Below are 24063 nucleotides of genomic sequence, written 5' to 3'. Positions count from 1 at the left end.
GCTTTCTGCCTTTGTGCCCGATTAGTTTCTGCAAGCGACGGGCATAAGCGGGTTCCGAAACGGACGGGTTAGAATTAGCGCGGTGCAAACGCGTGAGCAAAACTTGTTCAAACTGGAAGCAGAGGACATTTCCAAAATCATTGAGAGGGTTGGCACTGGAGTCTCAACAGGCAGGTACTTGCTGTGGAGGCAACTTCCTGTTACTGTACCAAATGTCACCAGTAATCATTTGGCAGTTAGTCACAAAACATGCCAAACTACTAGTTTCTCTCTCACAGTTGGCGCGAGTGCAGCACTAACGGTACTACATTCACGTAAAAGAGAAAAATGCAGGACCCTTATGCCAAGATCGCATCAAAAAGACCGAGGAGGATCACGGACGAAGGAGTGTCTTACGAGGAAAAGGTACTGTGTGCGTGCAGAATGACAAGATAAGCGGGATGCTTGCGAAATTTTAATAGTATAAATTCAGTTTCTTTCACGATATTATTGTGGATGTGTGCATTGCATTATTACATACACTCTATTACTGATGACCCGCGTAATCATTGACTGCTTGCCCTTCTCTGCATAACTGGCATTCCAGGTTCACATTTCAGGACACATTTTCCGTGACTGGAGAAGAGGCGATGCAGACGGACATATTAATTCAGCTCCCATACTCTGTACAGTTCGTGTAATGAATGAGAGAGCACGCAGTGTTATCAAGTGCAGCATAAAACAACGGAACGTCTATAAGCTTATGGCGCTCTGAACATGACACGCGCGTGTGCAGGGTGAATGAAGATATCTGTCAGGAGAACAGAGAAGATGATGATATGTTATATCCAGGCGATTTGGGAGAAGCTGGCAGAGGGTATCGAGTGTCAACAGCAGGCTGTACAGAGAAGTGGCGGTATGCTTGCAAACTTTCTAACCCATTTCGTTGACTGACTTTAAAACGCATGCCAGATATTGTTGGAGATACCAAGTGGAAACATTTAATGATACAAATAAATAAAAGAATACAGTATTACCTATTTTAGCAAATGATGTTTGGTTGCTTGCACGTGGAGCTCTAAATCCAATTTTATTGTTATAGTATTTTAAACCAACAGCGTGTCAAATTAAATTCCAGGAAGTCTGCAGTGCCTGCAGGTTTTTTATTCCCGACTCTTTCCTAATTATTAGTCAATAGCTGGAGATAATGGAACACACTTTGCACAGCCATAATTAAATAAAGAAATACCTATCGTTAAAAGCAAGAATTTTCATCTTAGTTTAAAACTAGTTAGATCATAATCCGAAGCCATTGTGACCCTCCGAGATCTGAGTGTAACACCACCTGCATTTAAGCTTAGTAGTGCATTTCAACTTTGTTTTGTTTTTCTGAGAAAATAATTTTAAATGCTTTTCGCCATAAGCAGTTCAGTACTTATTGATAACTGGCAGCACGTTAAAAAATGTTTGGGTTGCTAATCTTAAAGTTCAAGTCATTTAAAAATCAAGGCAACAATGTTCTGGTAATAGTAGTAACTGGTGACTAATTAATAAAGCGACTGGGATGAAAGCCTGCAGCCATGCGTTGTGGCCCTCCAGTAACAGAGTGTGAGACCCCTGGTTAGGAGTTCTCAGGTGGTCACCTGGGATACAACAGTGGCTACCAGGCCTTCATTCTAGCCAGTTTCACAAATCAGTGGGTCACTCCTGCATGTGCCTCGTCTATCTAATCGTTTAGCTGGCCTTTTTTCTTTTCTTATTCTCAATCAGTGAAATGCTATGGTATAATATTTAAATTTAGAAGAAAGTAAGAAATTTTGCCTTCTTTGTTTTAGATTTGAACATTTCAGTTTCGTTTACCGTATATTTCAATACGCTTTATTTCTGAGCTGCTTAAAATTGTATTCGAAAACTGACAATAAGAGATGAGCTGTGCAGACGCGGGTGCAAAATACACTGAAGCACACAGCTTCAAAACTGCATTCATTTGCATGCTAATAAGTAATAAAAGATTCTGCAAGCTAATTAGGAATAAAAGGCTTAACTAAGCCTACAAATTAAATTTTACAGACCACCTTAACTGCAAGTGTTCACCTCAACCACCTTCTTCTCATAACTAACTCCTGCCTTTATTAAACAAGCTGTTAGTTCCTGATTTCCTGATTTCTGGCTTTTTTTGTCAATCCAGAAGTTACAAAATGAGTTTGCTACATTTTTATAGTAAGGATGTATAGGTATGCGACATTAACAATTGTTCTTTTTCTTGCGTTTTAATTTTTTTAATCATTCTGACCTTTTCTTATTAATTACCGGTAGCTGAAAAGTGAAATATCTACTAAAGTAGCTGCTTTCCTTTAGCCTTCAGTGTCATTTGCACCTGTGTCAGTATTTGGATATAAGTAAGGAAGTAAACTCCACAGGCAAATTAAAAGAAATATGGGAAAAGAAAGTTAATATTTAAAGTTATGGCAAAAAATGTCATTTTTAAATCTTGTTTACGTATAAATGTACTAACACATATTTCCAAATGCAAAATAAGAAAAGGAAGACTAATTAAACAGTTAGATCACTTATAGACGTAAGACTGAGCCATTTAATTGTGAAACTGCGTGGATTGAAAACTTGTCACCACAATGGTACTCCAGGATTGAACTTGAACACTCCTGGTTTAGACCAGGGGTTCTCAACGTCGGTCCTGGGGACCCACTGTGGCTGCCGGTTTTTGTTCCAACCAGCTTCTGTTTTTAATTGGAATCTTGGGCTAGTTAAGTGAAGTGTTATTACTAAGATTCTGTGTTTGGGGAACAATATAGAAATTAGAAAACTAAGTTTGGTAATATATATATATATATATATATATATATATATATATATATATATATATATATATATTCACTCCCGTATCACCATAATGTGTCAGAAGGCACGGCATGCACCCTGACCAAGTGGGGCATCAAAATAGCACATAAACCCACCAACAATCTGCGCATGGTCCTGTTTAATGCTAAAAACAAGAAATCGACAGCCGAAACACGAAACGCAGTTTATAGTATTCCATGCAATTCTTGCTCAGCTGTATACATAGGACAAACGTCAAAAAAAATCTCAACACGGGTACAGGAACATCGCAACGCCGTCAGAAGAAAGGACGCACTATCTTTGATATATGCACATACTAAATCGACAGGACACACATTCAACTGGGACAACGTAAAAGTAAAATTTAAGGCCAGTACAAAAAGCGCCAGAGAGTTGGCCGAGTCTTGGCTATCAGATGAAAATGCCATCAACAGACACTTGGACATAAACCCAGCATATGCCAACTTAAGAAGGACATATAAACAATGATTAAACGATACCCCCCCTTGATCATACTGACTTAGTCACCACCACCCACCTCCCCCCATCCCCCCCCCATATATATATATATATATATATATATATATATATATATATATATATATATATATATATATATATATATATATATATGTACTTAGCAGTTATATGGGAATTTTTAACAACATTTTCATCTTGATGTTCATTCTGCTTTTCCGGTTGTTCTAATTGTTTAATTAATCCATTATTTTCTAAGCAGTGGGTCTGATGCTAAAGTAGTTGCAGCCTTTCATGATTCCATGTCATTTGCCAGGGTGACTGCTCTGCTTGTTTTAATGGTTATTATTAAGATACAATGAAGGGAGCAAACTGCACAGAGAAAGGGTAAAATATAACGAAAACCTCAAATGTGAGTGAAACATTTAAATCTATAGCAAAAATGGAAATATTTCTAAATATCTTATAATAAATGTAAAAATCATGCCTCTGTGCTTCCTTAATGTAGAATAACAAGAGAAAAAAATACCAGCTAATTAATTGAGATCAGTGTTATCAGTTGTCACTGATTATGAATCTGGTTGAAGCAGAAACCTGAAGCCACAGTGGGCCCCCATTACCAACGTTAAGAACCCTTGGTTTAGAGTCTAAACCCACTTAATCCAGAACAGTGTCGTGGGGAAGCAGGAGCCTGATCTGGCAAGCATTGGGCACAAGAAGAGAACAATCCCTGGGCATGGTGCCAGTCCATCAGTAGGTGAACACTTATGCATAAACTTCAGTCAGCTAACCTGCATGTTTTTGGACAGTGAGGATGCAGTACCCAGAATAACCCACAGTGACACAGGGAGAACATGCAAACTCTACGCAGTGAGCACCCAGTCTGCTTGTTGCAAGGCAGCAGCTCTGCCATTGTACTGCCCTGGTTTAGACCAGTGGTCTCCAGAATAAGTCTTGAGGACTCCATGTGGCTGTCCAAATAAAAACCTCTGGTTTTATTTCGATTCTCAACCAAATTAAACAATCTGTTAGTTCCAAGTTTCTTTGTGTTGAACTCAAGGTAGAAATTACAAAACTATGCTTGGTACATTTTTATTAGAACATACCAAGGACGTACAGTATGTACATGATATGAGGATAATTTAATAATAATAATTCATTACATTTATATAGCGCTTTTCTCAGTACTCAAAGCGCTATCCACACAGGGAGGAACCGGGATGTGAACCCATAATCTTCCACAGTCTCCTTACTGCAAAGCAGCAGCACTACCACTGTGCCACCTGTGAGGACATTTAGTTTTTAACTTGTTTGTAAGATTTTTATCCTCGTCATGATTTCCATTCCACTTTCTGGTTATTTACAGTGCATCTCACATTTGCAAAAATCTCAAGTAAACTTTTTTCACGTTGTCATTATGGGGTGTTGTGTGTAGAATTCTGAGGAATTCTGAGCCTATTTTGGAATAAGGCTGTAACATAACAAAATTTGGAAAAAGTGATGCGCTGTGAATACTTTCCGGATGGACTGTATTTACTAATAAGCATGTTTTTGGTCTGATGCTGAAGTAGTTGCAGCCTTTGAACGTTCAGTGTTGTTTTGCATGAGTATCTGCTTTGCTTGTTGTTAACTACCATTATTAAAATACAACTGGGGGGGGGGGGGGGGGGGGTGAACTGCATAGAAACAAAGGCATATTAATAGTAAAATAACAAAACATAGTTTTGCATGTGCTGTAGCAAAAATACATTGTACTATACTGTATTTATGTCTTACAAAAAAAAAAGTGGAAAAAAAATGACTCACTGGTTATGAAACCATTTGGAACAAAAGCCTGCAGCCACAGGGGTTTCCCAGTATAGAATTTGAGAACTACTGGTTTAGACAATGCATTCTTGCTCAAAAATGGCATTAAAATGCAAATACGTCAAATCAAATCAAGTTTTGTTTGTGATATACAGTGACGGATTTAGATATGGGCAACAGGGGCAGAAGCCCAGGGCAGCATGGGACATCAACACCCAAAAATTCGGAATGATGTTTACCACCTGAGCTGGTTAATCTGGATAGGAGTGGTGTTTATGAAAGTTAAGGGGTGTGTGTTCTGTAAATTCTGTGGTTTGTAAACTGAGGGATGCCATTTATGTAACTGCGCTCTGGACACTGAGGGGGAAGGCTGCTAATGTCTAGTAACGACTACCCACTATGGGCAACATGGGGTGCCGTCCTCGGAAGGGTTTTAAATAGGCTTTGACCCACAGTGGTTACATACAAAGTATATATACAATACAATGACTGTGCCTTTGAGAATAATGTAAAAGGACAATTACAATAATATATGACTATAAATATATCAAAAACAAATACATACTAAGAGTAGAGGAGAAATATTAAGAATTAAAACTATTGAAGTGTTTACAGTGGATTTGTTGTGTTCTCTTAAACTTTTACAGAGCTTTAAAATGTATGTTATTTCTTATAAATGTCACAGCAACCAAATAAATAAATAAAGCCTGCAGCCACCGGCAAAATAATTTAAATCTGGAGTACATTTAATGCATGAATATTTAGGAAGACATGTTAATTTTTGTGCTGGCGCTGAAGTTAGCTTTTCTGTCTCACAGCTCCGGAGTCCTCTGTTCAGATCTTTGTCCAGTTACTGTCTTTGCAAATTTTCTGCATTTTCTCCACATCTTCTTGGAATTTTTCCAAGTTCTCCCAATCCCTCTCACAAAAATAAACAGCAGGTGACACTGACTACTGACTGTAAACTCACTTGGTCTGTGTCACTAGGTCATCTGGTAAACTGCTGTTGGTTGTTGGCGTGGTGTTGGTCCCTGCTTTGGACCTGAGGCTACAGGGATTTTCACTGACTGCTTGTGTTCAACTTACTAAAACATTACCTCCCAAAAATACTAGTCTACAGCTCTTCAGTTTCTCAACACTCTTAAAAATGCTGGTTCTTTAATGGTATTTAATGGTTCTTTACTGGGTTGTATGGTTCCTCATAGAACCATTGCTTGACAAAGCACCATCTTTTTTGGGAATGGTTCTTTGCATATGAAGTTGGTTCTCTGTGCTTTGAAAAATGTCCTAATATGTTGAAAAAAATCGGGAGTGGTCTTCCCTAGACTTTCTCGTAGACTCATATATGGGGATGGAAATTTGAGGAGTAAACTGCAAGACAATGATTATTTTTCTATAGTATGTGCATTAAGGAATTAATAATATATTGAGCAATTATTACAAAAGTAAAGTTGAATAAATTGGACTCTGCACCTGCATGAATAAAAGGTAAAGTACCACTTCTGGTTAGCGGAAATATCCCAAAAGTTGATAGAAATCTATATTTTATACCTAATACTTGTATGTAAAATTTGGTTGACCTAAGTGAAAGCGTACTCAAGTTATGGTGTTTACATACACATACACAGACAGAAACACAGACATAATTCCAAAAATGATATTTTCAGACTCGGGTTGGGTCTAAAATGTCAAGATTCATCAAAATCTTGAAATTGAATTTTTGGAGGATTCCAATACTTCCCTATACTTCTTATAAGAGAAAGTCAGGGAGGTCTAAAACGTCAAGGTTCATTAAAATCTCGACATCAAATTTTTGGGCAATTACAATACTTTCACTATACTTCGTATACAAGAAAGTAAAAAGGAACTCTTTAAGTACAGTTGGCTACCTAGCAGGACACTAACAAATTAAGAAAACCTGGATTTAGCCTGTGTTACTGTATAGGGCAAGAGTCCTTTTAAAAGCATGACCCATATTTCACAAATCTGTTATCATCTATTCATGATTATTTACCTCTGAAGCCTGTTTTGGATCTAAATAAATAAAGACTCTTTTTGGAACCTTCATTTGGATGGCTCTTTTAGGAACCAAAAATGTTTCCCCAAAGGCAGCGCTCAGAAGAACCACACTGGCACCTTTATTTTGAAGAGTGTACTTTGGAAGAAATCAGAGGTAGCCAGATTCTTTGTAAACAACTTATCTGTCAGCTATGGATTCTTCTAATTCTTTCTTCTCTAAGTCAGTTATTGCAAATCTCACATCTAAGTAACTGTTCACATCGCAACAGCTCTGGCCGGACTTCTGCATGGGCTAACCTGGGCTGCAGGCATCCTGAAATTAATCAGGATGTATGAAAAAACACTTTCTCTTTGTTTTTGAAAAAAAAATATTCTTGCTGTTAGGATGGTCGATCCAGTCCACTTTAACGCCTTTAACGTTATCCCTGAGCTAACTCATCCACTGCACATCATCTGTGAGTTTAGGCATATTTTTTCATAGATGTTTTTGTATTGTTTGCTGTTTGTCTCCATAGACTTGTAAAGTATCCATCGCGATCAACAACATGGGATAAGTAAAATTTAAAAAAATAATTTTTGGGTGAAGTATTCCTTTAATGAAGATGAAATACAAAACTTACAAAGCATTTCAGTTTTGACAGGTCATGTAGATATTGTACCATGGTGCAGATGACTGAACTTTGAGAAAATATAAATAAAATAAAATCTTAAAAGATAAAATAAAAAATACAATGTGTACATTTGGAAGATCAGATGAATTCAGTTCACATTATATAAAGTAAATGGAAAGTAACATTTGTTTTCTTTTTTATAGGTTGCCATTGCTTTGGTGGTAATGTATTCCTTTTTTGTTCTTTTTACTTTGATGCTTATATTGAAAAATTGAATATTGGAAAAAAAATCTTGTATAGATCTTCAATAAATAAAGGGTTGTTTACAGGTAATATAGAAGAATTATGTGCAACAACAGTAAATGTTAGTATAGTGCATATTACCAAAAAAATACATAGAATAGGACTACCTGTAGAATTACATTAATTCCCCATACTCTAAGTGTTTTTGAAAGCAAAAAAAAAAAAAGATTGGATGGAGGTAGTTGGAGAGTCAGGTGAAGGTAGATTTATTTTCAGGTGTACTCACTACAATAAAATTCTTACTTTCATGTCTCCTCAGCAGAGGTTACAATGATACAATACCAACAAAGGCACACAAATACAAGTATACATCCCATGCAATAGATATGTATTGTGACCATTAGGGGGCATTGCAACACAGCAAACTCCAGACACAACTGCACAGGCACAAGTCTTTGGTTCACATCAAAGGTTTATTATAATAAATGACCTTAATAAAGGCTTTTCTTGATATAATAACCTTAAGACAAACACAAGCACAGTCCATGCTCTTCCTTTCTCCTCCACTTCTCTTAGGCGAGCTTTGTCCTTCTTCCACCCAACTCCAATTCCATTATGTTGATCTCCCAGCCAGGTAAGAGGCCTTTATTTGGGTATCCGTCAATAAGGGCGCGCACATAAAGGCGACCTTCAAAAGGGCGACCTCAATTGGGCGCGGCGAATAGAAGCACACATAAATAAAAGCGATCTTCAAAAGGGCGACCTCAATTGAGTGCCGAATAAAGGCGCGCATAAATAAAGGCGAGCTTCAAAAGGACGACCTCAATTGAGCGCCGAATAAATGCGTGCGCAAATAAAGGAGTGCTTCAAAAGGGTGACGTCAATTGGGCGCAGTGAATAAAGGCAAACGCAACAAAATTATTACAGAAAATTTATTAGATAAAGGCAATGATTGAACGTATAAAAAGGTGAAAGCAAGAATATTAAAACATCCAATTAATTAATGCATGAACTTCTAACGAACTACTTCTAAAGCTCTCTATATTTCGTTGTTTTCAAAATTACAGAAAATTAGATTAATGCAATGACTGAATGTATAAAAAGGTGAAAGCAAGTTACACTTGAAGCTGTAGATTATGTGCAATGCTACGTAGATATTCGAGATGCGGTCTATTAGCATAATCAAGGACAATTAATTTAATTCACTCCGAAGGTCATCCTTTTGAAGCGCTCCTTTATTTGCGCGCGCATTTATTCGACGCTCAATTGACGTCGTCCTTTTGAAGCTCGCCTTTATTTACGCGCACCTTTATTCGGCGCTCAATTGAGGTCGCCCTTTTGAAGATCGCTTTTATTTATGTGCGCTTTTATTCTCCGCGCTCAATTGAGGTCGCCCTTTTGAAGATCGCTTTTATTTATGTGCGCTTTTATTCTCCGCGCTCAATTGAGGTCGCCCTTTTGAAGATCGCTTTTATTTATGTGCGCTTTTATTCTCCGCGTTCAATTGAGGTTGCCCTTTTGAAGATCGCTTTTATTTATGTGCGCTTTTATTCTCCGCGCCCAATTGAGGTCGCCCTTTTGAAGGTCGCCTTTTTGTGCGTGCCCTTATTGAATAGAACCCTTTATTTGCCCCTGCCGAATGCCAACACACTCAACAAATTGTTGGCTTCCTCTGCCATCCTCATAACAAAGACCGGAAGTCTGTCTTTCCTTTCCCCTGGACTCCCATATATACAGTATATATATGAAGAAGTAAGAAACATGACTGTGCAGGATAGCTAAGGTTGTCTGAATAGAAGGCAGCTGGGTGCTACCAATTTTCTGTACCACTGTCACCACCCTCTTCAGTAGTTTATGATCTTGAGCTAAGCAGGTGCCTTTCCAGGATGTTATGCTGACAGTTAGGATGGACTCTGCTATACAACTGTAAATGATTGTGAGAACAAATGGAGAAATGAGAGTTGCCTTCAGATGTCTGAAGAAGTACAGGAGAAGGTCCCTTTTTGACACGATTTGAAATGTGTTGTGCTCACTCCAGTTCATTGGACTTAGAAACTCCAAGAAATGTTTAGCTGCTCACCTTTTCAACACAGTTCTCTCTGATGTGGATGTCAATGTTTTCTTCCTTCTGAAGTGTATGACCAGCTCCGTTGTGTTTCTCACATTAAGGATGACATTGTTATCCTGGATGCACTAGGCAAAAGATAGACCTCTTGTTTTTGTGTTGTGGAGAAATCTTCAGAAAAAACGAGCAGTCTTCAGAAAGGCAGTCAGAATTTAGACTTTATTAGAAAACAATTGCAGAGCACATAAAGCTTGTCTCAGTTCATGAAGTGAACCCGGTGGTTCAGGTGCAGTTCATTTTTATGTCAGTTCTAATCACAAAAACATCCCCATTTCATACATAATTCTAACAATTACCTTGCCTTATAAACTTCTTTCCCCTAATAATAATCAAACTTTTCATAACAAACATTAGGACTCGAAGGTCATACTTGCCAACTGGTCCAGAGATGACCATCATCGGATTATGTTTGACATTCCTCACATTTCCAATCTGGAGCTAATAAAAATTGGAGGCCTTTTAATTGATCAGCCCTCATCATGAAGCTGGAACCAGGATGACCCACATATGAAAAACTGAACTATTCAATTAATACTTGCTTGTTGCACCAGCGTCCAGTAAGACTAAAATAATAGGCAGCTGTGCTGGTAAGCGCAGCACACAACTTTACTGATAAGAGCTAAGCTGCTGCAGCTGGAAGCAGGCGTGAGGCCTTGAGTTAGCAAGCACATTGCTAAAACCTTTATTAATGAACCCTTAAATTTTTATATTGCTCAAAGCCAGCTGATATAGTACATGTCGTTTTAACTTGATTAATTAAGATATTGATTCATGAGGAAGCATTGACATATGAACGTAAATGCTATCTAGAATTTATGTATACAGGTTAATGTTACAGCCTGAGAGCAAAGGTAGCTGCGTCATCAGCCAGTGACGCGCAGACACATGCAATCTGACTTACCAATACAGGGGCTAAACTTGATAATCAATTCTTAAAGCTTCTATAAAATTCAACTTAACTAATGCAATACAGCTTGCTTTTAATCTGATCATCTGAAATGCTCATAAGCCTTAATATATACGTTGTGAATAAAGGCGATATATATAGCGCCTTGCCCGACACAGATTGACACAGAGGCATGTGTAAAATAAAACAAATACTTTTATTTTCTTCCCCTGTGAGTGCATGTCTTCCCCGTGACCCACAGGCAATACACAGTCCCAAACACACAACAGTCATCAAGCACTTTCTCCTTTCGGCACCACCACTCCTCCCAGGCAACCTTGTCCTCCTTCACCCGACTCCGGCCGCTGAGTGGTGGTCACTGGCTCCTTTTATAGTTCACCCGGAAGTGCTCCAGGTGCTTGATTATTGAGCTTCGGCTGCACTTCCGGGTGTGATGTATATGCTGCCCACATGGGCTCAGGAGTCCCAAAAACAGCAACTCCTGGCAGTGCCTGTGGGACCCAACAGGGCTGCACCCAACTCCAATTCCCAGGGAGCCCTGTGGTAAACTGAAGCACTGCTCCACCCCAGGTGGGCAGCCATGTAGCATCCAGGGGGAGGTATTGCAGTGTCCAAGGCTACTCCCCCTGAATATAGTTTACAGGGGTGTCCCGGCTGGGCATGGGCACCAGCCGCCTGCCACAACATTTAAATGCTAAAATGTTTATATGCTTATAGTGTTTATGTGCTAGTGTGTCAGTTTACTTTGTTTCCTGTAAGTTTGGGGGCATTGAAGGCTTTTCCAGAAACGTGTTTAGACTCTGGTGTGTCAAAAGGCCCAACAGAGTTGCCATGTCCCAAAACAAAAACTTGTTTCCTCAGTTCCCTAAAAAACACAATGTCCTTGATTCTTAAAAAACAAGGCAAGTGAAAAGCAAGCAAGCAGGGCACATTAAAAACAAAAGCAGCGGCCTGTACAATAATAGTGCCTCATTAAGCCATTTAAAAAGATGTCAAGCAACTCCTTTTAATAGTCAATAGTTCTAAAACCAATAACAAGGCATACAAACTTAAATACTGGCGGAATTAAATATAAATATGCATGCTAATATAAATATTTTAAGTCATGGCATGCAGCAGCGCAGTGGTCTGACAGAAACCAAGCTACTGCTTACGTCACGGCACATGTTCAGGGAAAAGTCCCTAACTTTCTACAATCAACTCTTAAGCCCTTATAGTGCTCAGACTAACTAATATCATAATATATGGTATTTTAATCTTATTGCCTAAGGTACTGAAGAGCCCCAATACTTCTTAATGCCATTTGAGTGTTTATATGTAGCCTGAGAGCTTGCCGTTTACTTACACAGGCAAAGGTCCCACACACAGTTTGTTTGGTCTTCTATCAGCACTTGCTTCCTTTAAACGAAATATACCTGCTTGCTTCCTCAAAGAACATGATGACCTTGGCTCACATCTTGATTCACAGAAAACAAACAAAGCGAGTGAGAAGGACAAGCGGCCTCTCTAACAAAATAAATGGTGTCTCTTTAAAGTTGCTCCAGGCCTAGGCTTTTCATAGCTAAAAGCACTAAAACTTTAAATAAAGCATATTGATCCTTAATCCAAAATTCTCAACAGTTGTTTTTTTCTGTAAGTGATGGTGATCACACCTATGATGATAGTGTCATCTGTAAATTTAATAATGGAGTTGAAGAACTGTCTGGCCACACAGTCAGAGGTGAACAAGGAATATAGAAGTGGGCAGGCACGCTGCTCTGTGCAGTGTCAGTCTTAAATGTTACTGTAGGAATGCGATGGTGCCAGTCTGCACATGCTGAAAACGTTTGATCAGAAAGTCCAAAATTGAGTTACTGAGGTTGGCACAAGTCCTGAATTGAAGAGTTTGGTGATCAGCTTTTATGGTACAATGGTGTTAAATACTGAGCTGTAATCTATACACAGGACTCTGGAATAACAATTTTTATTCAGCATTTATGCCAGGATGGTTTGGAGTGTAAGAGATATGGCATCCTCTGCGGAACTGTTGTGGTGCTATATTAACTGAAGTTGATCATGACTATCTGGAATCTTCTGCTGAAAGTGTCCTAGCACCAGACTCTTGAAGCACATCATTGTGACCAGAGTTAGTGGTACTGGTTTGTAGTCATTCAGACAATCCAGTTTGTCCTGGGACAGTTGCTGTCTTTTAGGAGCAGACGAAGATGACAGATTTTCTCAATTAAATATTAAAGATGTCAATGAAGATGGTTAGTTAGCTAATTGGTTGCCAACGGCTTTTAAAACATGCCCTAAAATTCCATCATGACCTGATGAATTATGGGAATTAAATGTTCTTCTTATGTTATGTACAGAAAATAAAGAATGATAAATCATGTGGTGCTGCAGGTATCTAAATGGCAGGCTGCATGTTATGATGATCAAAATGATAAATTCATTGGTGCTGTGATACCTGCCGCAACAAAGTTAAAAAATGCATACAGACCTCTAAAACAAAAACAAAAAGCCAGGCTTGCACTATAGAAGTCTGCTGGAACAGGACAGGCCTCAATCCAAGGAACCTAGCCACAAACTCAAATGGCAGGCTTCTGTCCTACACTGACCCAAAACATGGGCTACGGCTTTTTAAAGTTCAAAGTCTCAAAATATCCAGAATGTAGGAGAGGGAAACTATAATATCTCTTGTCAAGGACAAACATACTCAGAGTTCCTTATTAGATAATTTATTAACTAGGATTTTAAAAAGAGTGTAAGAAATGCAACATAGAACAAAGAAGCGAAAAAGCAAAGAAATTCAGGTATCACAATACTAAAACAGTATCTTCAAGATAGATCAGGGACAGAATATATACAAAAGCACAAAATCACAAAAAAGAAACAAGTATCAAATTTAAAAATGCTTCACTGAAGCTTCTGTGAGAATAGCAGCTTCTCAATTTATATTGCTGTGTGTAGTCCCCCACAGGCATAATTAGATGGCTCTGCCCTCTTAGGCTCCACATAAAGGGGACAGAGCAGAAAATCAGCCAGACGAATGCAGACTAACATAGTACCCATTCATTTTGTAAGCCCACTTGCCTAAATAAGAGTAACAAGGAAGCTGGCGCCTATCTCAGCAATCATCGGATGGAAGGCAGAAGCAATCCTAGGACAATACATCAGCCCATTTCAGGGTGAACAAACACACCTAAGCTGCATGCCACAGGGAGAACATTCAAACTCCACACAGGGAGTTTATAATATGTTAGAAAATTGCTAGCATATTATAAAATGGCAAAATAATTGACAACACAATATTAAATAGATAAATCCCTAAAAGAATATAAACAGAATAATGCAAATACAAAAAAATGTTCTAGAGATAAGAATAAGATTAAATAAATATTTAATTAAGCCAGAGTGAAATACTGGCTAAAACATAACAATCAGGAAAAGACAATGCAGGTGAGATTGGCGTCGGTTTTATTAGGTAAAACAAAAATTACGATTGACTAGACTAATTGCAGTAAGAAGGACACTATTAGCATACTTTCTGTTTCTTATTTGCATACTCCAAGTCTGGTCTTAGTTTATATGTCCATTTCCTGACCTTAGATGTACAGTATATGGGTCCTGTATGGGGTGCAGTTGTAAATTTGTAGTCTCTTCAAATCACACATTGCAGTTTATGTATTGTGTGAGAAGATTAACTGGTTTAGAGGAAGTCCTATAAAACTAGGCCAGAACTGGCTAGAAAAAATCAAAGTTTTTGTGCTGCAAGTGTAAAAGTAAATGTGGTTAAGATATTTGTACAAGAGACATTCTGTTTTAATTCCAGTTCAATGGTGTACAAGAGCATCAGTAATAATTCATTACATTTATATAGCGCTTTTCTCAGTACTCAAAGCGCTATCCACACAGGGAGGAACCGGGAAGCGAACCCACAATCTTCCACAGTCTCCTTACTGCAAAGCAGCAGCACTACCACTGCACCACCTGTGAGGACAGTGATCCCATCCTATTGATAGTGTCCCCCTCACATCCATAACAGCAGTGAAAGTGGCTGTCTCCTAAAATACTCGACTGATTCCACCGTTTTGAGAATATTTAGGATCACAGTGTTAAGGTTATATGTATGGCCAGATAGACATATAACAGAGTGTGATATGAGCAGATTTCAGGAGTTTTAATGTGGGTTACTGGAGAAAAAGTCATTTACATATAGTGAGTAAAGAAGTTTAGGTAAAACACATCCTTGAGGGAGACCTGTGCTCAGGGTTGGAGACTCAGACTAATATTCACCCAACTTTACTATCTGACTTGACAGCTATGATATAGACAGCTACGACATAGACCTTGTTCAAATTTGTGAATTTCCCCTTAGGATTAATAAAGTATCTATCTATCTATCTATCTATCTATCTATCTATCTATCTATCTATCTATCTATCTATCTATCTATCTATCTATCTATCTATCTATCTATCTATCTATCTATCTATCTATCTATCTATCTATCTATCTATCTATCTATCTATCTATCTATCTATCTATCTATCTATCTAAATGCTACAAAATATAGAACAGAGCCATGTTTACTTCATCTTCAACTGATCTTCTGTCATGTGATGCAAAGTGGATTAAGAACAGAAACAGTGATAAGCTTGAGTGTTTTGAGTATTAACGTGATATTCCATAATGTCTTCATTTTATTAATCTAAATGATGTGTTTATTTAATGCAGTGTTAGCTGTTACTGAAGTTGCAATGACTAGTACCCGTCTTCAGTTCAATAAACTTACACTTAAATGAATACTTCTCCCAAAAATTACATTTTTATATACTGCTCAAAAAAATTGAAGGAACACTTTTTAATCAGAGTATAGCATCAAGTTAATGAAATGTCTGGGCTATTGATCTGGTCAGTTAAGTAGCAGAGGGGGTTGTTAATCAGTTTCAGCTGATTTGGTGTTTTGGTGTTTTGGTGCATAGGTGCACTAGAGGGGCAACAATGAGACAACCCCCAAAACAGGAATGGTTTAACAGGTGGAGGCCACTGTCGTTTTTCCCTCCTCATCTTTTCAGACTGTTTTTTCACTCGTTTTGCATTTGGCTATGGTCAGTGTCACTACTGGTAGCATGAGGTGATACCTGGAAACTACAGAGGTTGCACAGCTAGTCCAACTTCCCCAGGATGGCACATCAATACATGACATTGCCAGAAGTTTTGCTGTGACTCCCAGCCCAGTCTCAAGGGCATAGAGGAGATTCCAGGAGACAGGCAGTTACTTTAGGAGAGCTGGACAGGCCTGTAGAAGGTCCTTAACCCATTAGCAGGACTGGCATCTGCTCCTTTGGCCAAGGAGGAACAGGATGAGCACTGCCAGAGCCCTACAAAATGACCACCAGCAGGCTACTGGTGTGAATGTCTCTGACCAAACAATCAAAAACAGACATCCTGAGGGTGGCCTGAGGGTCCTACATCCTCTAGTGGGCCCTGTGCTCACTGCCTGGCACCATGGAGCTCAACTGGCATTTGCCATAGAATAACAGAATTGGCAGGTCCACCACTGGCTTTTCACAGATAAGAGCAAGTTCACCCTGAGCACATGTGAAAGACGTGAAAGGATATGGAGAAGCCATGAAGAATGTTATGCTACGTGTAATATTGTTCAGCATGACCGGCTTGGTGGTGGGTCAGTGATGGTCTGGGGAGGAATTTCCATGAAGGGACACACAGACCTCTACAGGCTAGACAACGGCACCTTGACTGCCATTAGGTATTGGGATGAAATCCTTGGACCCATTGTCAGACCCTATGCTGGTGCAGTGGGTTCTGGGTTCCTCCTGGTGCACGACAATACCTCATGTGGCAAGAGTATGCAGGCAGTTCCTGGAGAATGAAGGAACTGATACCATTGACTGCCCCTCACACTGTCCTGACCTAAATCCAATAGAACACCTCTGGGACATTATGTTTTGGTCCATCCAACACCGCCAGGTTGCACCTCAGACTGTCCAGGAGCTCAGTGATGCCCTGGTCCAGATCTGGGTGGAGATCCCTAAGGACACCATCAGTCGTCTCATTAGGCGCATGCCTCGACGTTGTCAGACATGCATACAAGCATGTGGAGGCCATACAAACTACTAAGCACGATTTTGAATTGCTGCAATGAAATTTCGGCAAAATGGACTAGCTTGCCGCATCATTTTTTCACTTGGATTTTTGGGGTGTCTTTGAATTCAGCCCTCTGTAGGTTAATAATTTTCATTTCCATCAAACGATTGGCATCCTTTCGTTCCTAACACATTACCCAGTCCATATTAGTAGAGGATTTTTTTTCTTATTAAGATCTGATGTGTTTTCAAAGTGTCCCTGTAAATTTTTTGAGCAGTTTATTTTACTTACACCATGTAGTTTGTAGTGACAGCAGAGAAAACAAATCTTTTTTTATAGCAGAACAGAGATAAAAAAAATGTATGATATAGATAGATAGATAGATAGATAGATAGATAGATAGATAGATAGATAGATAGATAGATAGATAGATAGATAGATAGATAGATAGATAGATAGATAGATAGATAGATAGATAGATAGATAGATAGATAGATAGATAGATAGATAGATAGATAGATAGATAGATTATTAATCCCAAGGGGACATTCACATACTCCAGCTGCAGCATACTGATACAAAAACAATATTAAATTAAAGAGTAATAAAAATGCAGGTTAAAACAGACAATGGCTTTGAATAATGTTAACGTTTACCTCCCCGGGTGGAATTGAAGAGTCGCATACAAGGCGTAGATATATTACAAACCAATGGTGACCAGTGCTTTACAATGGAGAACAATGTGAAAAATAGAAAAAAAATATTCACATTACTCATGTTGCATAATCTATATGTCATTTATCCTGCTCTAAGCTGAAAACGTGTATATAAAAAAGTTGTTAAACAGATATTTCTGGAAAACTCAGCACATTTCATAAACAGGAAATGCAAGTCAGATGTGAGTGACGTTTTGAATTAAAGTTCCACCTTTCCCCTGCGTCCATTGGTCAAGAGTATTCTCTTCAGTTCAAAAAGTCAATCCCATCTGACTTGAAGTTTCCTGTTTATGATCTTTGCTGATTTTTCTGGTTGTGTTCTTTTTTATAATATTTTTGAAAAAATGTGTGCATTTTTTGAGCTTGCAACCTGATAATTGACATGTGGATTATATTTCCTTTTTTCTATGGGCAGTTTACACATCATTTGCTTTTGTACAGCATTGGTCACTACTGCTTGTATTATATCATAAACGTTTTCTATCTCCATTCTATATGAAAACATGAGGTTAAGGTTTCTTATTAGTCATCACTACAAACTACTTGTACATGGAGTAAGTAACATATAAAAATATAATTTTGGGTGGAGTATTCCTTTAAAAAGCAAGCTTCAGTGTTTATAATATACTGTAATTCAATTGATGGAGCTTGGAATTCTGTGAGTTTTGGTGAATTTAAAACTGGATCCATGTTGTTTATTATGAGCCTTAGAGCCCCATGTAATCATGTCAATTGAAGGCTATTTGTGCTGAATTCAATAGTATGTTACTCAACTACAGCTCACTTGTGTTTTACATTTTTGAAAGACTTTTCAGTGTCCACAATATCTTTGTTTTTTTAAACAGTTTGATATTATAGTGTCTTTCAGTACCATATATATGATATACATATTTGAAAAATAAGTCAAGGATCAACATTTCTTCCTTTTTTATTGTTTTCTTACTGTAAAATCTGTCACTTTAAAATGAAAAGATTCTTATTATTTAAAATGTTTACTGCCATGTAATGAATGCCAATACCTGTGTGTAAACTGTAGTTTAAGTAACATTAATTTATTTATTCCTAACTTCACCCCCTCAGGTACTTCTTGCCTTAATATTACTTGGATTTGTGGTAAAGTATCAATTTATGCCATTCATTTTTATAATTTAACTTTTTTTTTAACCTTTGAAAAAGAATAGTAAATATGTTAGGTTTGCTTTCTTGATGAATGCATTTACTCTGCTTGAAGTAGATAATTTAGTTTTTAATAAATGATGAGCTGGCCCAGCAGTTAGCACTGTTGCCTTCTTGACTTGGATTGACATCTACATCTGGTCAATGTATGTGGAAGTTGTCTGTTCTCTATATCTGTGTAGGTTTAACCTGCCAGAAAGGATCCTAGTCTGTTGGGCCCTTGAGCAAGGCTCTTAACCTGAAAATTGCTCCAGTGACCCTGCACTCTGACCCCCAAATGTCATGCAAAAAGACAATTTCCCCTAAGAGATTAACTACGTATATCAAATTTGGGTTCTTTTTTCTTTATTTTCATGTCTCATAGATGTGTTTGATTGATCAACAACTCTAAGTTGGCTCTATGTGTGTGGCTGTGCATGGATGAATGAGAATGGTCTATGAAGGATTGGAGTCCTAACCAGGACTGGTTCTAGAATTGCTACCAGGAATAATTTTACCACCTGAAACCCCCAAAGTGAATTCTGAAGATCTGACAATACATGGCTGAATGAATAAATACTGAATGTGTACAAGAAAAATCCTATTTTACAACCCATTTTTCCATGTAGGAGTCACAAAGAGATGGCGTGCAAGTCAGGGTGCAAAATTGGATGGGGTGGCAGTCCATTGCTGGGAATGCAATGAGCAAATTCATGCCCACTCATACTTGGGAAATTTAGAATTAACAGTTAAACTACAGTGCATTCAGAAAGTTTTCAGACTCCGTCATTTTTCTCACATATTGTTATGTTGCAGCCTTATGCTAAAATAATCAAAATTCTTTTATTTCACCTCATCAAGTAATTCTCAATAATCCAGAATGACAAAGTGAAAACAGGACTTTTGAAGCTGAAATATCACTTTTGACGTATGTTTTATGACCCTTTACTCAATACTTAGTTAAATCACCTTTGTCTGCAATTCTAGCCAGGAGTGTTCTTAGGTATAAATGACATGGTTTGTACACATGGATTAGAGGATTATTGTAAAGCTCTGTTAGGTTGGATTTAGATTGTCGGTGGACAGCTCTTTTCAGGTATCTTCAGAGATGTTTGATTAAGTTCAAGTCCAGGCTCTGGCTGGGCCTCTCAAAGACATTCCCAGAGCTGACCCTAAGATACTCCTTGTTGTCTTTGCTTTGTATTTTGGGTCATTTTCCTGCTGGAAAGCGAACTGACAGCTCATCTCTGAGATAGAGAGTGCTATGGAGCAGGTTTCAATTAAGGATATCTCTGTAGTTTGTTGCATTCAGTTTTCTCTCATCTCTCACTAGTCTCCTATAACCTGCTGCTGAAAAACAATCTCATAGCATGATACTGCCAGCACCATACTTTTGGAATGGTACATGAGTCTTAAGGATTAAGCCAGACTGTTCAATCTTGGTTTCATGAGGCCATTCCCTACAGTCTGAGAGCCCTTTAGGCGTCTTTTTACAAGCCCAAAGCGAGATTTCAGGTGTCTCTTACTGAGGAAAAGCTTCTGTCTAGCCACTCTGCATTTAAGCCCAGATCGGTGGAGCATAGTTGTCATTCTGTAAGTTTCTTCCATCTACACAAAGGATCTCTGGAGTCAGCCTGAGTGACCATCAGGTTCTTGGCCATCTCCCTTATCAATGCTCTTCTCCTCAGATTGCTCAGTTTTGCCAGGCAACCAGCTCTAGGAAACATTGTGGTTGTTCCAAACTTATTCCATTTAAGAATTATGGAGGTCAAAAGGCTTTCGGGAACCTTCAATGCTGCCGACATTTTCCATAGCTTCCCCCAGATTGGTGCATCGACATAACTCTGTTTGCTCTACAGGCAGTTCCTTCAACCTCATGGTTTGGTTTATGCTCTGAATCATATTAGGATCAGACAGGTGTTGGCCTATTTTAATCCTGCCCAAGCAACTGAATTAACCACAGGGGGACTAACATCTCAACACTGATCAAGAGAATGGAATGCACATGAGCCAGATTTCAAATGTCATACCAAATGGTCCAAATACTTGCATCAATGTGACATTTCAACATTTTACTGTTAATACACTTAAAAAAAACTAATATCCTGTTTTTAAATTGTCGGTTTGGGGTACTGAGTGTTGCTTTGTGAGGAAAAATTAAGCATAAGGGAACATAGTTGAGGGTATGGGATTGGGATAAAGTAAAATCATAAAATACAACAACATAAAGAAAATTACACTTAGGGAGAAGGGAAGAATGTTTGTTGGAAAGTGTAAGTAAGCTATAAATACGGTAGCCTATTCTAGAAAAAATATTTTTTTTACCTCCAATTTTATAATCAATTCTAGAGCAGCCCAATCATAACATGGATATATCATTGTTGTCACAATAGTTGAGAGACCTAAACTCATTTACCAGTCAACTCATGTCTTTAGATTTACATATTTATGCCAGTTGTGTTTGTTTGTGTTTATACTTTGAATTCTTTCTTCACACCCCCAAAGTCACTTCTGTTAGCATCATTAGCTACTCTGTACTGGCCTGGCACCACACTCAGGACTGAAGGGCTGCCACTGGGATCGGCTGCAGTACTTCATATACCACTTAGAAAAAAATTGGCTTGAAACATCTATTAATGAGTAAAACATGGATCAGAAAACTATATCTTGAAATAAATTGAAGTTGTTTAAATCTGTCTTGTATTTTGATTAATAATGTATTTTATTTTTACAGGTATTTTGGAACCTGTACAGTAAGGTAATATATTCAAGTATACGTGTATATGATGATAGAAAATATCTCATTTGTATATCTTTAATTTTTTTTAAATATATAGTTTTGATTGATTTGTCACAATAACTTACCAATTAATTACCATACATTTGATACATGTTTATAAACAATCATTTCCTCAATTTTCTTTCTACTTTTCCATTTTCTTTCTATTCTTCCATTTTTCCAATTGTAGAGTCAAAGAAACACATTAATAATAGAAAAAATATATTTGGAGAATATTAATAATAATAATAAATAATAATAATAATAATAATACAGCTTTTTATTTGCAGGGGGTACCAGTCTTCAAATATTAGGTTCTTTCCTTTTGCAGTACTTATTTCTAGTCCACTGCGGTGGGCTGGCACCCTGCCCGGGGTTTGTTTCCTGCCTTGCGCCCTGTGTTGGCTGGGATTGGCTCCAGCAGACCCCCGTGACCCTGTAGTTAGGATATAGCGGGTTGGATAATGGATGGATGGATTTCTAGCCCAAAGCACAAACCTCAAAAGCCTGCAAAACATTTGAACATTTGCAAAGAATACCATTTAGCTTGACTTTTAATGCTGATTTGACTGTCTGAAACACACAGCTTTGATAACATAGGAAGGCAACATATCTGCATCATTGGAGCAAGTATCTCCATTCCATGAAGGACATGGGCGAGTTTCTTGTCTGTTGCTGATTTCTTAGCATTTCAGCTGTTTATATGGCTTGGTTTATTCAAAAGGCTGGATGGCTCGATGATTTCAAACAAAACAGAACTCAGACGTTAAACCATTATGATAGAAAGACAACCAACCAACAAACAGCAGTGTGAGAGGGATACTTCACTAATCAGGGATAGGAGATAATTAGGGGGCATATTTTTATATGTTAATTACCCCATGTAGTTTGTAGTGAAGGCTGAGAAAAAATTTGAATCTAACACTTCCATATGCAATGAACATAACAAAGTTTCTGATATACTGTAATAGGGGTCTATGGTGACTAGTTTGGTGTTACTTGTCATTTTAACTGTTTGACAATAAGCGCAGCAGCCAAATCTTGGAAATGTGAAGTGTGCTACCTGAAGATAAATGGAATATATATTTTTATCACAGTTTTCTTTTTATTATTTTGTTTCTCTGAGCTGCAAAGAATGAAACATATTATCTATTTCAGTTAAATAATTAATTAATGAAAAGTATTATTCTTTTCTTCAAAAAAAAATTGTAAATGTTTTTGTGGATTAAGTGTACACATTAAAAAAAAAACAAACTGTAAGCACAGTAAGGCTATATTATTGAATTAATATGTAAACTAAGTTCAATTTTCTGCTCAGTGTTACTGTTCTGTTATGGTAAACATCTGCAGCTCATAAAAGTTGAAGTAAAAAAACTGTCTCTAATTTTAGTTTGCAGATTTCTAATAACTAAGTATGAAAAGGCAAACAATGACTTCACAATAAGAGAAAGTGAATTCCCCTTATATTTCACAATTTTAAGTAGTAAGCTTAGAAACAGAATTGCCTCTACTGAGAGTGTTACAGACAATGAGTTAATTCTTGAACTGTACAGTCATAACTACGTCACATTGTCTTATTTATTAGGTGACTGGAAAGAGTCAGTCAGTCAGTCATTATCTAACCCGCTATATTCTAACACAGGGTCACTGGGGTCTGCTGGAGGCAATCCCAGCCAAGACAGGGTGCAAGGCAAGAACAAACCCCGGGCAGAGCACCAGCCCACACACACACACAGACACACACACACACACACACTAGGGACAATTTAGGATCGCCAATGCACCTAACCTGCATGTCTTTGGACTGTGGGAGGAAACCCACACAGACACGGGGAGAACATGCAAACTCCACACAGGGAGGACCCGGGAAGCGAACCCACGTCTCTTTACTGTGAGGCAGCAGCGCTACCACTGCGCTACTGTGCCACCCACTGGAAAGAGTGCCATACATAATAAGAAAAATGACAAGGAATTACACTGTACTTTGGAAAGTAATTAATTAAGGGATATTGACAAGGAAAATGGAAAGCTGAAGCAAAACACCAAAATCACTAGGCTTAAATTAATTTGTTTTTATAGCAGCATTCTAAGTGGTGTTTTAAGGAATGTACCTGGGTGGTACCAGGGTTGGACTGCTGCCCTCCTGACCACAGTATAATTCTGTCTTTTTTTTTTACCAGTTATTATCTGTTAAACTTACATTGTCTTTTACCGTATGGCATGAATACAAAAAACATGGAGGGAGTCATTCACTAATATACACTTTTAATTAAAGAAAAATGAAAGGAATT

The sequence above is a fragment of the Erpetoichthys calabaricus genome, chromosome 3 (assembly GCF_900747795.2).
Source record: "Erpetoichthys calabaricus chromosome 3, fErpCal1.3, whole genome shotgun sequence".
NCBI classification, from domain to species: domain Eukaryota; kingdom Metazoa; phylum Chordata; class Cladistia; order Polypteriformes; family Polypteridae; genus Erpetoichthys; species Erpetoichthys calabaricus.
This window is presented reverse-complemented; position numbering follows the sequence as displayed.